This window comes from Tachyglossus aculeatus, unplaced genomic scaffold (genome assembly GCF_015852505.1).
Source record: "Tachyglossus aculeatus isolate mTacAcu1 unplaced genomic scaffold, mTacAcu1.pri scaffold_125_arrow_ctg1, whole genome shotgun sequence".
Taxonomy (NCBI): Eukaryota; Metazoa; Chordata; class Mammalia; order Monotremata; family Tachyglossidae; genus Tachyglossus; species Tachyglossus aculeatus.
Genome location: NW_024044854.1, coordinates 541,466 through 555,207, shown reverse-complemented (window position 1 = coordinate 555,207; position 13,742 = coordinate 541,466).

Here is a 13,742-nt window from a genome sequence, read left to right as displayed (position 1 = left end):
AAATAGTAACTTGTAAAATGGCTCCCTGGCCAAGAAAATGCCTTCCCGTGGTCTCACTACGGATATCTTCCATAGAGAGGAGGTAGTTGAAGCCATGGGAACAAATGAGTTCTCCAAGGGTGTAGATCGAGAATAGAAGGAGACTCAGAACTGAACCTTGAAGGACTACCACCGTTTGGGGGTGAGAGGAAGAGAAGACCGTGAAAAATATTGAGATGGAGTGGCCAGAGTGATAGGAGGAGAAACAAGAGCGGACACTGTCAGTATCAATGTCAGGTTGGATAATATTACCAGGAGAAGGGGGAGGTCAACAGAGTCCAAAGCAGCTGAGCGGTTGAGCGGGATTAGGATGGGATTAGAAGGATTTAGCGAGAAGGAGATCATTGGGGACCTTAGATAGCATGGTTCCGGGGGGCGGGGGGATAAGAAGGGAAGAAGCTAGATTGTTGGGAATGAGGGGAGAAGTGAAGGTAAGAAATTGAAGACAGTGGGTGAAACAACTCATTCAAGAGGTTTTGAGAGGAATGGTAGGAAGGAGATGGCGTAATAACTGGAGAGAGCCGTGGGGTCAAGGGAAGAGATTTTAGAACGGGGGAGTCATGACATATGGTCTTCACGTGACAGACTCTAAGGTTCATGTGGTCAGGAGTCTTGTCTACTGATTCTCTTGTCCTCTCCCAAGAGCTCAATGCAGTGCTCTGGCCACAGTAGATGGTAAGCTTTTTGAGGGCAGGGAGCTTGTCTACTTACTCTATTGTCCTCTCCCAAGCACTCAGTGCCATGACCTGGAAACAGTAGATGGTAAGCTCCTTGTGGGTAAGAATCAAATCTCCGAGCTCTGTTATACTATATATTCCAAAGTACTCAGTGCTTACTCTGCACACAGAAAACATGCAACAAATGTAATTGATTGATTTGATTCATTGGCAGTAGTAATAGGTTTCATTCCCCCTTCAATATTCTGAGAGGAATCGGGAGAAGTTTATCTTGAGCACAACTGAGTTCCTTCAAGTAAAGTGTCGTTCACATATCTGTTTAGTGCCTGCCCAAAATTATGTGAAAAGCAGCATAGTCTGGATAAACCACAAAACTGATAAAAAATTTCTCCCTATCAGTGACACGTTCTCTGTTTCTTCTCGGGTGTGGTCCGAGGCATTGCAAATGTAAACCTTTGGACCCTTTGCGACCCCTAGGTCTTTATCTTGAGGGTCTGAAAGCAGGATCTCGTTAAACCTTGGATTATTGGAAGTTGGGTAAGACTGTCATTTAAAAAAAATATAAACTTTAATTAGTGTGTGGTATTTTTGAAGCACCTACTGTCTGCCAGACCCATGTATTCCTTAGATATTTAGTTCAGTGATTGGCGCTGCCAGGTGAGCTGGTAACCTGGGTGCCATCTTCAATTGTTTTATATTGTTCTTAGATTTGAACAATCTTTAAGATGAAAAGAGCAAGTATGATGCTAAACGCTTAGTACAGTGCTAAGCGCTTAGTACAGTGCTCTGCACACAGTAAGCGCTGAGTAAATACGATTGGTTGATTGATTGATGATGATGATGATGATAAGGCCCTGCTGAGAGCTCATCTCCTCCAGGAGGCCTTCCCAGACTGAGCCCCTTCTTTCCTCTCCCCTTCGTCCCCCTCTCCATCCCCCCGTCTTACCTCCTTCCCTTCCCCACATCACCTGTATATATGTATATATGGTTGTACATATTTATTACTCTATTTATTTATTTATTTTACTTGTACATTTCTATCCTACTTATTTTATTTTGTTGGTATGTTTGGTTCTGTTCTCTGTCTCCCCCTTTTAGACTGTGAGCCCACTGTTGGGTAGGGACTGTCTCTATGTGATGCCAATTTGTACTTCCCAAGCGCTTAGTACAGTGCTCTGCACATAGTAAGCGCTCAATAAATGCGATTGATTGATTGACTGATTGATTGATTGATAATGGTATTTGTTAATCGCTTACTTTGTGCGAGGCAGTGTACTAAATGCCTGGAGAAATACTTAATGATCGGGGTGGACACAGTCCCTGTCCCAAAGTCTTAATCACCATTTTACAGAAAAGGTAACTGAGATACAGAGAAGTGAAGTGGCTTGTCCATGGTCACACAGTAGACAAGTGGCAGAGCCGAAATTAGAACCACTGTCCTCTGACTCCCAGGACCATGCATCTGCCTCTAGCCAACTCACAAAAATACTCAGGTTGGGTGTGGTAATACTAATCACATTCTTCAGAGGAAGAGAGTCATAATAATCTGATCGTGTGATATACGGGCCAGAATTTGCACATCAGAAATCTGGACTATTATAGGTGTTTTTGAGATAGAGACAACCTATCCTTGCTTCTTTGGCCTCTTTATTGTGCTACTGTGTCTCTCTAGAACACCATTCATTTTCAAAGCCTTATTGAAGTCACATCTTCTCCACAAGGCTTTCTCCAATTAAGCCCTCTTTTCCCCTACTCCCTCTCCCTTCGGTGTCACCTTAGCACTCACATATGGACTCTTTGAATGCTTGATATTCACACCACCCTCTGCTCCACAACACATGTTCATAGTCATAAATTTATTTCTTTATATGAAAGTCTCTCCCCATGGTAGGCTTACTGTGGGAAGGTAGCATGCCTACCAATTCTGCTGTATTAGAGTCCCCCACATGCTCAGTACACTGCTTTGTACCCAAGAAGTACTCAATAAATACCACTGATTGATTGATTTATTGCTAGTAGTAGAGGAGCAGCATGACCTAATGGGTAGAGACCTGGGCTATAATATCCACTCTGACCCTTGCCTGCTGTGTAATCTGATAAACAGGAGTTAATCAGTCAATCACTCAGTCAATTGTATTTATTGAGCACTTACTGTGTGCTGAGCGCCATACCTAGAGCTTGGGAGTATAAAATACAACAATATAACACACACATTTCCAGCCCACGAACGATGGATCAGTGGTATGTATTGAATGATTACTATGTACAGAGCACAGTACTAAGAGCTTGGGAGAGGACAATACAACAGATTTAGCAGAAACATCCGTTGCCCATAACGGGCTTAAAGTCTCTAGGGAGATAATAATATGAATGTAATTTATATTATATAATTGAGAGATATGTGCATAGTGCTGTGGGGTTGGGGATGGGGTAAATATCAGTTCTCCAGAGTTCCCAGATCCAGGTGCATAGGCAATGCAGAAGGGAAAGCTATCTGGGGAAAAGAGGGCTCAATCAGGGAAGCGAAGAAGGGGGGTGAGGGGTGAGTAGGGCTTGGGGGAATTTATCGGAACCTCAGATTCCTTATCTTTAAAGTGGGAATTCAATAGCTGCTCTCTCTCCTGCCTGGACAGTGAATGAGTAGGTGAGACTGAGGATCAGAAAGGTGCTTGCATAAGATATGTTTGTTTGGCTAGCGGTAGCAGCTGTGTGGCCCAATTTGATCTTTTTTCACCTAGTGAGGGGTTGGTTGATAATCCACTAATGAGCTGCATCCTCAGATTGACACCTGCCAGTCAGAAGACGTAATCCGACGAGGAGAGAGGGAGGTCATGTCTGGTGGCCAGGAATTTCCCGAGACACATAACGGTGCATTCTAGATCCCCTCCGGAAGACAGAGAGGAAGGCAATGGAATGATGGGGGAGGGGGAACACAGTGCCACTGAGTGAGTGGCAGCAGTGATGTCAATGCGAAATCCACCCTCTCTCTTCCCTGCCCCGTCCCATTGCTCTAGGCTCGTAATTTAACCACAGAGACAATGGATGAGGCACCTAGATAGACTGGTGGCTTTGGGGGTCATCTCGTAGATTTCACCTGATGAAGAGGTCTTAGCTCAAAATGCACGAATCGATTGTGGAAATGGGAACCCCACTGTATCTACCCCAGTGCTTAGCACAGTGCTTGGAACAGTCTAAGCACTTATCGGATCTCATAGATAATATTTTCATTATTAAGAAAATAATGGCTCAGTGGCATGGTTCACTCTCTTTTCTAATCAGTCAATCATGTTTACTGAATGTTGACCGTGTGCAGAGAACTGTGCTAGACGGTTGGGACAGTCCAGTATAACAAAGTTGGTAGATACGTTCCCTTCCCACAAACAGTCTGTAGTCTAGAGAGGAATACAGACATTACTATAAATAAACAAACAAATAAATAAATAAATAAATAAAATAATTAATTAATTAATTAATTAATTAATAACGGCAATGAACATAAATGCTGTGGGGTTGAGGAACGGGGAAATAAAGGATAAAAGGTGACATAGAAGGGAGTAGAAGAAGAGGAAATGAACGCTCAATCCGGGAAGGCCTCTTTGAGAAGGTGTCCGTTGATAAGGCTTTGCAGGTAGGGAGACTAATTGTTTCTCGGATGAAAAGAGAAAGGGCATTTCAGGCCAGAGGTAGGATAGCAAGCGGTCGGAGGCAAAACAAATAAGATCAAGGTACAGTGAGCAAGTTGGTATTAGAGTGAAATTTTGCTTGCTTGGCTGGGGTAAGAATGTATTACTTGGGGCTGGAGGGATGGACTGAACAATTAGTGGGTGAGTTGGGTGTGAGAATGGGGAGGGAGTTCTGGGTAGGATGTACCACTGAGGGCAGGGAATGAGTTGCAGGTGGAAGGGTACTATTAGGGGTAGGGGTGGACGTTTCAGCGAGAGTGAACCACTATAGCAGCGGTGTAGCTACAGGGACTGAACCACTGGTGGTGTTGACGGGGGATGGAGGTCCAGTCAGGGTGAACCACTTGGGTCCGGTGGGAGTTGTATTTCCAGGGGACACAAACCACTAGTGTGGGAGGTGGTAGGAGCGGGAGAGGGAAGGTGGGGTACCAGGGGGCGTGAACCGTTGTGGGAGAGGGGGGTGGATTTGGAGGGGAAGGAAAACCTATAGGAGAAGTATAGAGTGAATCTCCAAAAGGGGTGAACCACATGTAGGGGTGGGGAAATGATGTACATGGGCCGTGAACCTTAGGGGTAGGGGAATGAAGTTCTAGGTGGAATGTACCACTAGAGGAGAGGGATGGAGTTCCAGAAGGAATGGACCACTTGGTCTGGGGAGAGGGAATTTCTGTGGGAGTGAACCACCTAGGCTTGAGGATGGATGGAGTCTCACGGGTGAGTGGAACTTCTCCCTCACCTCTCTGCCTCCCGGATCTACTCACTCTAGTCCAGACTTCATTCAACTGCCCAAACCCTGTTTTTTAAAGTTCAATATACGTCTCCCCAGTCCTTAGGACCCTCCTGTGGTTTCATATTCCCCTCCATGAATGGACAGAAACCCGTCACTATCCGTTTTAAAGCCATCTATCAACTCATCGCATCCTAACGCACCTCACCATTCTCCTACTACAGTCCAGCCCGCACACTTCCCTCCTCTAATACCAATCTACTCACTCTTCTTCCATCTCGTTTATCTCACCACCGACCCCTCACCCACGTCCTGCCTCTGGCCTGGACCTCCCTCCAGCTCCACATGCACAAACCACCCTTCTCTCCACATTTAAAACCCTACCTCACATCGCTGTTCTCCTACTGCACAACCCATCCCGATCACTGCACTTCTCTAGTACTAACCTTCTCACTCTACCTTGATCTTGTCTATTTTGCGGCCAACCTCTTGCCCATGTCTTGCAATTACTCTTCCCTCCTTCAATGTCTTATCAATGGCAAAACTCCTCCAAAAGGGCTTCCCCACCTAAACCATCCTTTCCTCTTCTCCCACTGCCTTCTGCATCGTCTTCACATCGTTCCTTCATTCACTCCCCCGCCCCCAGCCCCAAAACACTTATGTCCATATCTGTAATTTCTTTTATTTATGCCAATATCTCTCTACCCGTCCGGATGGCAAGCTCGTTATGGACAGGGAATGTGCCAGTTACATTGTTCTATTATACTTTACAAAGCACTTTGGTACAGTGCTCTGCACATAGTAAGTACTCAATAAATGCCCGTGATCGAATAGTAATAATAGAAGTAATAGTAATAGGAGGTGGTAGTTGTGTAAATAATACTACTAGTAGTAGCAGCAATAATAGTAGCGGGGTAGGAGTGGTGCCGATAATAATAGAAGTAACAGCTATTGTAGTAGTGGTAATAGCTGTAGGTGTGGTAGTAGCAGTAGTAGTAATAGCTTGGCCAAGTGGACATTACAGAAAACTGGGAGCCAGGAGTCTGGGGTTCTAATCTAGGCTCTGTCACGTGCCCACTAAGTGACCTTGAATATGTTCCTTAACCTCTGTGTACCTCAGCTTCCACATCCATCAAGAGGGATTTCAAACCCTGTCCTTCCTCCTCCTTAGCTTGTGAGCCCCTTTGTATCTACCTCAGTGCTCAGTGCATTGCTTGGCAGACCCTAAGCACTTACCAAGTCCCCAAGATAATATTGTGGTGAGCATGCTAACAGTGGCTCGATATTCCAGTCTGGTCTGGTTCCCGAGCAAAGGGGGTAAACGAGAAGTGAGGAGGGAGGAAGGGTCCTGGTGGGAAAGGGAAAATTCTCCATGCTGACTCCGGCCAAGAGACACCCATTGCCCCTCCCCAGGCCTCACTAGCCACAGGCCGCTGTACTATCAGTAGGAGAAATGATAATAATAATGATAATAACAATGACGACGATATTTAGTAAGCAATTTCTATGCATCAAGCCCTGGAGTAAATGCAAGATCATCAGGTCGGACACAGTCCCTAACCTACGTGAGCTTCGCAGTCTTAAAGCACATTTTACAGATGAGGGAACTGAGACTTAGAGTTGACTTGCTCAAGGTCACCAAGTCCACCAGTGGTGGATCCGGGATCAGAGTCCAGGTCCTCTGACACTCAGGCCTGGGCTTTTGGCCACATTTTAGGGCCCAAGGTCAGATGATGCCCCGCCCACTCATGACAAGCTCCATCTCCTTCAGAATATCTTCCCTCCTCCCCGCCCCGACCTCACCAAGCCCCTCCTTCAACAATGGTGCCCATGGCAATGGAAACTGCTCCCTCCAAACCGCCCCCTCCCCCGCCCCGCCGGGCCATGTCCTGAGCGAGCCAAAATTGCAGCTATTTAGCACTTAGGCTCGAGTTGGGGCCCATTAGCTTAATCCAAACTTGTGTATATTGAGGTTTCCTGTCTAACACAAAGTCCAGAACCCGCACCCGCCCTAGTGAGGAGCGTCTATTTGTTTGGGGGCGGAGGGTGTCTCCGTGATTGGGGGAGACCTGGCTGAACGTTGGAAATGTGGGCCTCAATGGCATGGCGGGGTACCCGGGCTGGCGGTTTGGCGAGGGTCTCGCTCTGGGCCTTTCTGCGGCCTGTTATCTAAAGGCCAATGCTTTCTGTGCAGGACCGGCATCGATGGAAGCACTTCCTGTGGACAAAGCACTGCCCTGAGCGCTGGAAGAGTACTTGTTGCTTGGAATCAGGCCCAGCCCCTGTCCTTCGGGGTCTCCCGGTTTAACGGTGTCAGGAGGAGGAGGGACCTGGGGCAGACTCTCGAAAGCGATGAAATCAATCAATCAATCAATCGTATTTACTGAGCGCTTACTGTGTGCAGAGCACTGTACTAAGCGCTTGGGAAGTACAAGTCGGCAACACATAGGGACAGTCCCTACCCAAGAGCGGGCTCACAGTCTAGAAGGGGGAGACAGAGAACAAAACAAAACATACTAACAAAATACAATAAATAGAATAGATATGTACAAGCAAAATAAATAAATAGAGTAATAAATATGTACAAACATACATACATATATACAGGTGCTGTGGGGAAGGGAAGGAGGTAAAATGGGGGGATGGAGAGGGGGACAAGGGGGAGAGGAAGGAAGGGGCTCAGTCTGGAAAGGCCTCCTGAGGAGGTGAGCTCTCACTAGGGCCTTGAAGGGAGGAAGAAAGCTAGCTTGGCCGTGGGCAGAGGGAGAACATTCCAGGTCCGGGGGATGACGTGGGCCGGGGGTCGATGGCGGGACAGGCAAGAACGAGGCACGGTGAGGAGATTAGCGGCAGAGGAGCGGAGGGTGCGGGGTGGGCTGTAGAAGGAGAGAAGGGAGGTGAGGTAGGAGGGGGCGAGGTGATGGAGAGCCTTGAAGCCGAGGGTGAGGAGTTTCTGCCTGATGCGCAGATTGATTGGTAGCCACTGGAGATTTTTGAGGAAGGGGGTAACATGCCCAAAGTGTTTCTGGACAAAGACAATCCGGGCAGCAGCATGAAGTATGGATTGAAGTGGGGAGAGACACGAGGATGGGAGATCAGAGAGAAGGCTGATGCAGTAGAGAAGGCTGATGCAGTAATGATAATGAAATGATAAACCACAGCACAGTGTCAGGCTCCTGTGTGGGCGAATGCGGTGGGGAGAAAGAGAAAAGTGGAAGAGAGCGAGGGGCCACCATCCATCCCCACTGATGGCAGGTTTCCCACTTTTTGGCTTCTTTCCAGAGTCGCCTGGCGGATAGAGACTGACAGGTCTGCTTCCAGCAGAGATTCGCTTTTTCCAGCAGGGAAGGTGGTTAGTCTGAGGGGGTGACAAAGCCTGAAGCCGACTCAGGACTAGAACCGGGAGGGAGGAAGACCAAGTGAGGAACGGGGTCCAGCCCCTTCAACTAATCCAGCAAAGTATTTATTGCCTGCAAAGCCCTGAACAAAGCGTTTCCCGGGCCCCCTCGGGCCTCCTCATCTGACAGGGATCCTGGAGAGAGTAGGCCTGAGGAGTGGGTGAGGTACAGGGGAGAGGATGACGGTTTGGGGGGGTCAGATATGAGGAGACACAGTTGCGGGAGGATTAGACTAGGGGAGTGTCGGACAGAGGAGGGTCAGACGGGGGAGAGTGCCAGGGGGAGAGTCACACTGGAGAGAGTAAATTGGGGAGAGCTATACAAGATAAAGTCAGATGGGGGAGATTCAGTTTACAAGAGAGTGAGACATAGGAAGTTCAGCCAAGGAGAGGGTCAAATGAGGGGTGAGTCAGATGGGGAGGGTCAGATCGGGGAGAGTGATGGGGGAGAGTCAGACGAGGTGAAGCATTGGGAGGTCAGCCATAGGGGAGGTCAGACAAGGGGAGAGTAACATGGAGGAGAGTCATATGGGAAATTCAGACGAGGGGAGAGTAATCAATCAATCGTATTTATTGAGCGCTTACTATGTGCAGAGCACTGTACTAAGCGCTTGGGAAGTACAAATTGGCAACACATAGAGTAAGATGGGGAAGAGTCAGATGCGACCGAGTCAGACCTGGGGAGAGGCAGATGTGGGAGAGTTCTGGGGGCAAATCAGAATGTGGAGTGCCAGACAAGGGAGAGTCAGATGGGGAAGAGTCAAAAGAGGAGAGAATCCGGTGTGGGAGAGTCAGACATGGAGCGAATCAGACGACAAGTGAGTCAGATGAGGCGAGAGTCAGACAGGGCGAGAATGAGGGGAGGGCTGAGTTAGTTGCTAGTTACATTGCTAAAATCTGCCATTTCCTCTCCATCCCAACACCTACCCCGTTAATCCAATTACTCATTCTAGCCCACCTGTGTTATGCCGTCAGCTTCCTTGCTGACCTCCCAGCCTCCTGCCTCTCCCCATTCTAGTCCGTACTTAATTTTGCTGCCCGGATCATTTTTCTACAAAAACGTTCAGAACAAGCAGCATGGCTTAGTGGAAAAAGCAAGGGCTTGAGAGTCAGAGGATGTGAATTCTTATCCTGACTCTGCCACCCGTTTGCTTTGTGTCCTTCGGCAAGTCACTTCACGTATCTGTGCCTCAGTTCCCTTATCTGTAAAATGGAAAGTATATCTGTCAGCTCCATGTGGGACAGGGACTGTGTCCAACCTGATTACCTTGTATCTACCCCAGTGCTTAGAAGAGTTCTTGGCACATAGCAAGCATTTAACAAGTACCATAATTATTATTATTAATCCCCACTCCTTGAAACACTCCAGTGGGTTTCCATTCACGTCTGCATCCAATAAAAACTCCACATTTGGCTTAGAAACACTCAGTCATCTTGCCCCCTCCTACCTCACCTCGCTACTCTCCTAGTACAAACCAGCCTGTACACTTTGCTCCTCCAATGACAACCTTCTCACTGTGCCTCGACCTCGTCTATCTCACCACTGACCCCGTTCCCATGTCCTGCCTCTGACATGGAATGCCTTCTCTCCTCAAATCCAGCAGACAATTACACTCACCTCTTCAAAGCCTTACTGAAGGGACATCTCGAAGAGGCCTTCCCTGACTAAGCCCCCACTTTCCTCTTCTTCCACACCCTTCTGCATTGCCCTGACTTGCTCCCTTTGTTTACCTCCCTCTCAGCTCGATGATATTCTTCAGAGGAAGAAAGTCATACTAATCTGATGATGGTATACAAGCAATATTTTACACATCAGAAATTCAGAAAATGATATGAGTCTTTGAGTGAGAGCCAACTTGTCCTTGTTCTTTTTGCCTCCTTACCGTGCTTTTGTGTCTCTCCAGAATAGCCTTCACTTTCAAAACCTTACTGAGATCACAACTCCTCCAAGAGGCCTTCCCCAATTAAGTCCTCTTTTACCCTACGACCTTTCCCTTCTGTGTCACCTATACACTCATATTTGAACCCTATAAATCCTTGATATTCACCCCATCGTCTTCCTCACAGCACTTATGTCCATATCTAGAATTTGTTTCTTTATATTAATATCTAGACTGTTAGCTTGTTGTGCAAAGGGAATGTGTTTACCAACTCTGTTCAACTAACACTGGTTCCGGTGTCGGGGCAGGAGTGGATGGAGTTCTGATGGAGGTGAACCACTAGAGACAAGGAGGGATGGATTTCCGGGGGAGAAAAAAACATTAGGAGAGGTGTGCAGTGAATCTCCAAATGAACCGAGCCACTTGAAGGTGAGGGCACTTAGAAGGACGGAGACGCCTAGGGCGAAGGGAATGAAGTTCTAGGTGGAGTGTGCCACTAGTGGTGGGTGATGAAGTTCTAGGAGGAATGAACCACTTGGTATGGAGGGAGGTAATTCCTCTGAAAGTAAATCATCTAGGGGTGAAGGGTGTTGGAGTTTCAGGGGGAGTGGGACTCCTTGCTAACCGTTCTGCCTCCTGCCTCCCCCATTCCAATCTAGACTTCACTCTGCTGCCCAGATCATTTTTCTAGGAAAAGATTCAGTTCACAGTTTCCATTCCTCAAAGACTTCCAGAGTTTGCCTATCCCATTGTACATCAGCTAGAAACCCTTCACCTTCGGCTTTAAAGCCTTCCATCAGCTTGTCCTCTCCTACCTCACCTCACTGGTCTTCTACTACAACCCAGCCCCCACACTAAAGTCCTCTAAAGCCAAATTTTCCACTGACACTCGATCTTGTCTATCTCTCTGCTGACCCTTTGCCCACATCCTACCTCTGTCCTCGAATGCCCCCCTCCCGCCCCATCCATATAAGCTAGATCCCCATTCTCTCTGCCTTCAAAGCCTTCCCTGATAAAACCGTCGTTTCCCCTGCTCACTTTACCATAGGCAAAGGCTAAGCATTTCAATCTGCGATCTTTGGACATTTGATATTCGCCCCACCCCAAGCCCCATAGACACTATGTACCAAAATCTTTAAATTATATATCATAAATTACTTACTTTTTCACATTAATATCTGTCTCCGCCCCTAGTCTGTAAGCTTGTTATGAGCAAGGAAAGTGTTTGCTAATTCTATAGTACTCTCCCACGTGCTTAGTACAGTGCTCTGCACAAAGTAAGAGCTCAATAAATAACATTGATTGATATGGGACATTGATTGACTGAGTAGAATTAGCAATATAGTAGTACCAATAGCAGTAGTACTAGTTAAAGTGGCAGTAGTAGTGGGAACAGGTCTATTCTCCATTTACACCCAATCCTTTGAAGAACCCTTTCGCTCAAATGGCAACAACCTCTACCTCTGGGCAGATGATTCCCAAATCTACATCTCCAGATCTGATACCCCTCCCTCTCTGTAGTTCCTCATTTCCTCCTGCCTTCAGGACTTCTCTACTTAGCTGTCCTCCCATCACCTCAAAATAAACATGTCTAAAACAGAACTTCTTATCTTCCCACCCAAACCCTGTCCTCCCCCTGATTATCCCGTCAATATAGCAAGACAATTGAAATCTGTCCTGTCTGGCAAGCTCGTAACCCTTGATATTATTCTTGATTCCTCTATCTCACTCGACCTACTTATTCAATACACCACTACCTCTTGTCAGTTCGACCTTCACTGCATTGGTAAAATCCACCTTTCCTCTCCATTCAAATTGCCACCACATTAATTCCTTATCCTATATCACCTTGGTTACTGTATCAGCCTCTTTGCTGATCTCCCAACCTCCTACCTCTCCCCACTCCAGTCCGCACTTAAATCTGCTGCCTGGATCGCGTTTCTATAAAAGCATTCATCATCATCACCATCATCATCATCAATCGTATTTATTGAGCGCTTACTATGTGAAGAGCACTGTACTAAGCGCTTGGGAAGTACAAATTGGCAACATATAGAGACAGACCCTACCCAACAGTGGGCTCACAGTCTAAAAGGGGGAGACAGAGAACAAAACCAAACATACTAACAAAATAAAATAAATAGAATAGATATGTACGAATAAAATGAATAAATAAATAGAGTAATAAATATGTACAAACATATATACATATATACAGGTGCTGTAGGGAAGGGAAGGAGGTAAGATGGGGGGATGGAGAGGGGGACGAGGGGGAGAGGAAGGAAGGGGCTCAGTCTGGGAAGGCCTCCTGGAGGAGGTGAGCTCTCAGCAGGGCCTTGAAGGGAGGAAGAGAGCTAGCTTGGCAGATGGGCAGAGGGAGGGCATTCCAGGCCCGGGGGATGACGTGGGCCGGGGGTCGATGGCGGGACAGGCGAGAGCGAGGTACAGTGAGGAGATTAGTGGTGGAGGAGCGGAGGGTGCGGGCTGAGCAGTAGAAGGAGAGAAGGGAGGTGAGGTAGGAGGGGGCGAGGTGATGGAGAGCCTTGAAGCCCAGGGTGAGGAGTTTCTGCCTGATGCACAGATTGATTGGTAGCCACTGGAGATTTTTGAGGAGGGGAGTAGTATGCCCAGAGCGTTTCTGGACAAAGATAATCCGGGCAGCAGCATGAAGTATGGATTGAAGTGGAGAGAGACACGAGGATGGGAGATCAGAGAGAAGGCTGATGCAGTAGTCCAGACGGGATAGGATGAGAGCTTGAATGAGCAGGGTAGCGGTTTGGATGGAGAGGAAAGGGCGGATCTTGGCAATGTTGCGAAGCTGAGACCGGCAGGTTTTGGTGACGGCTTGGATGTGAGGGGTGAATGAGAGAGCGGAGTCGAGGATGACACCAAGGTTGCGGGCTTGTAAGACGGGAAGGATGGTCGTGCCGTCAACAGAGATGGGAAAGTCAGGGAGAGGGCAAGATTTGGGAGGGAAGACAAGGAGTTCAGTCTTCGACATGTTGAGCTTTAGGTGGTGGGCATGCATCCAAATGGAGATGTCCTGAAGGCAGGAAGAGATGCGAGCCTGGAGAGAGGGGGAGAGAGCAGGGGCAGAGATGTAGATCTGGGTGTCATCAGCGTAGAATCTGTGTGTCATCAGCGGGGATCATTATCTCTGAGGGGAGGTCTCTGACGGGGGGCTATCATCTCTGAGGGGACGTCTCTGACGGGGGGCATCTCTGAGGGGAGATCTCTGACGGGGGCCATCGTCTCTGAGGGGAGATCTCATATTTCCCCACTTCTCAAGACCCTCGCATGGTTGTCCATCCACCTTTGCATCAAACAAAATTTCTCTTC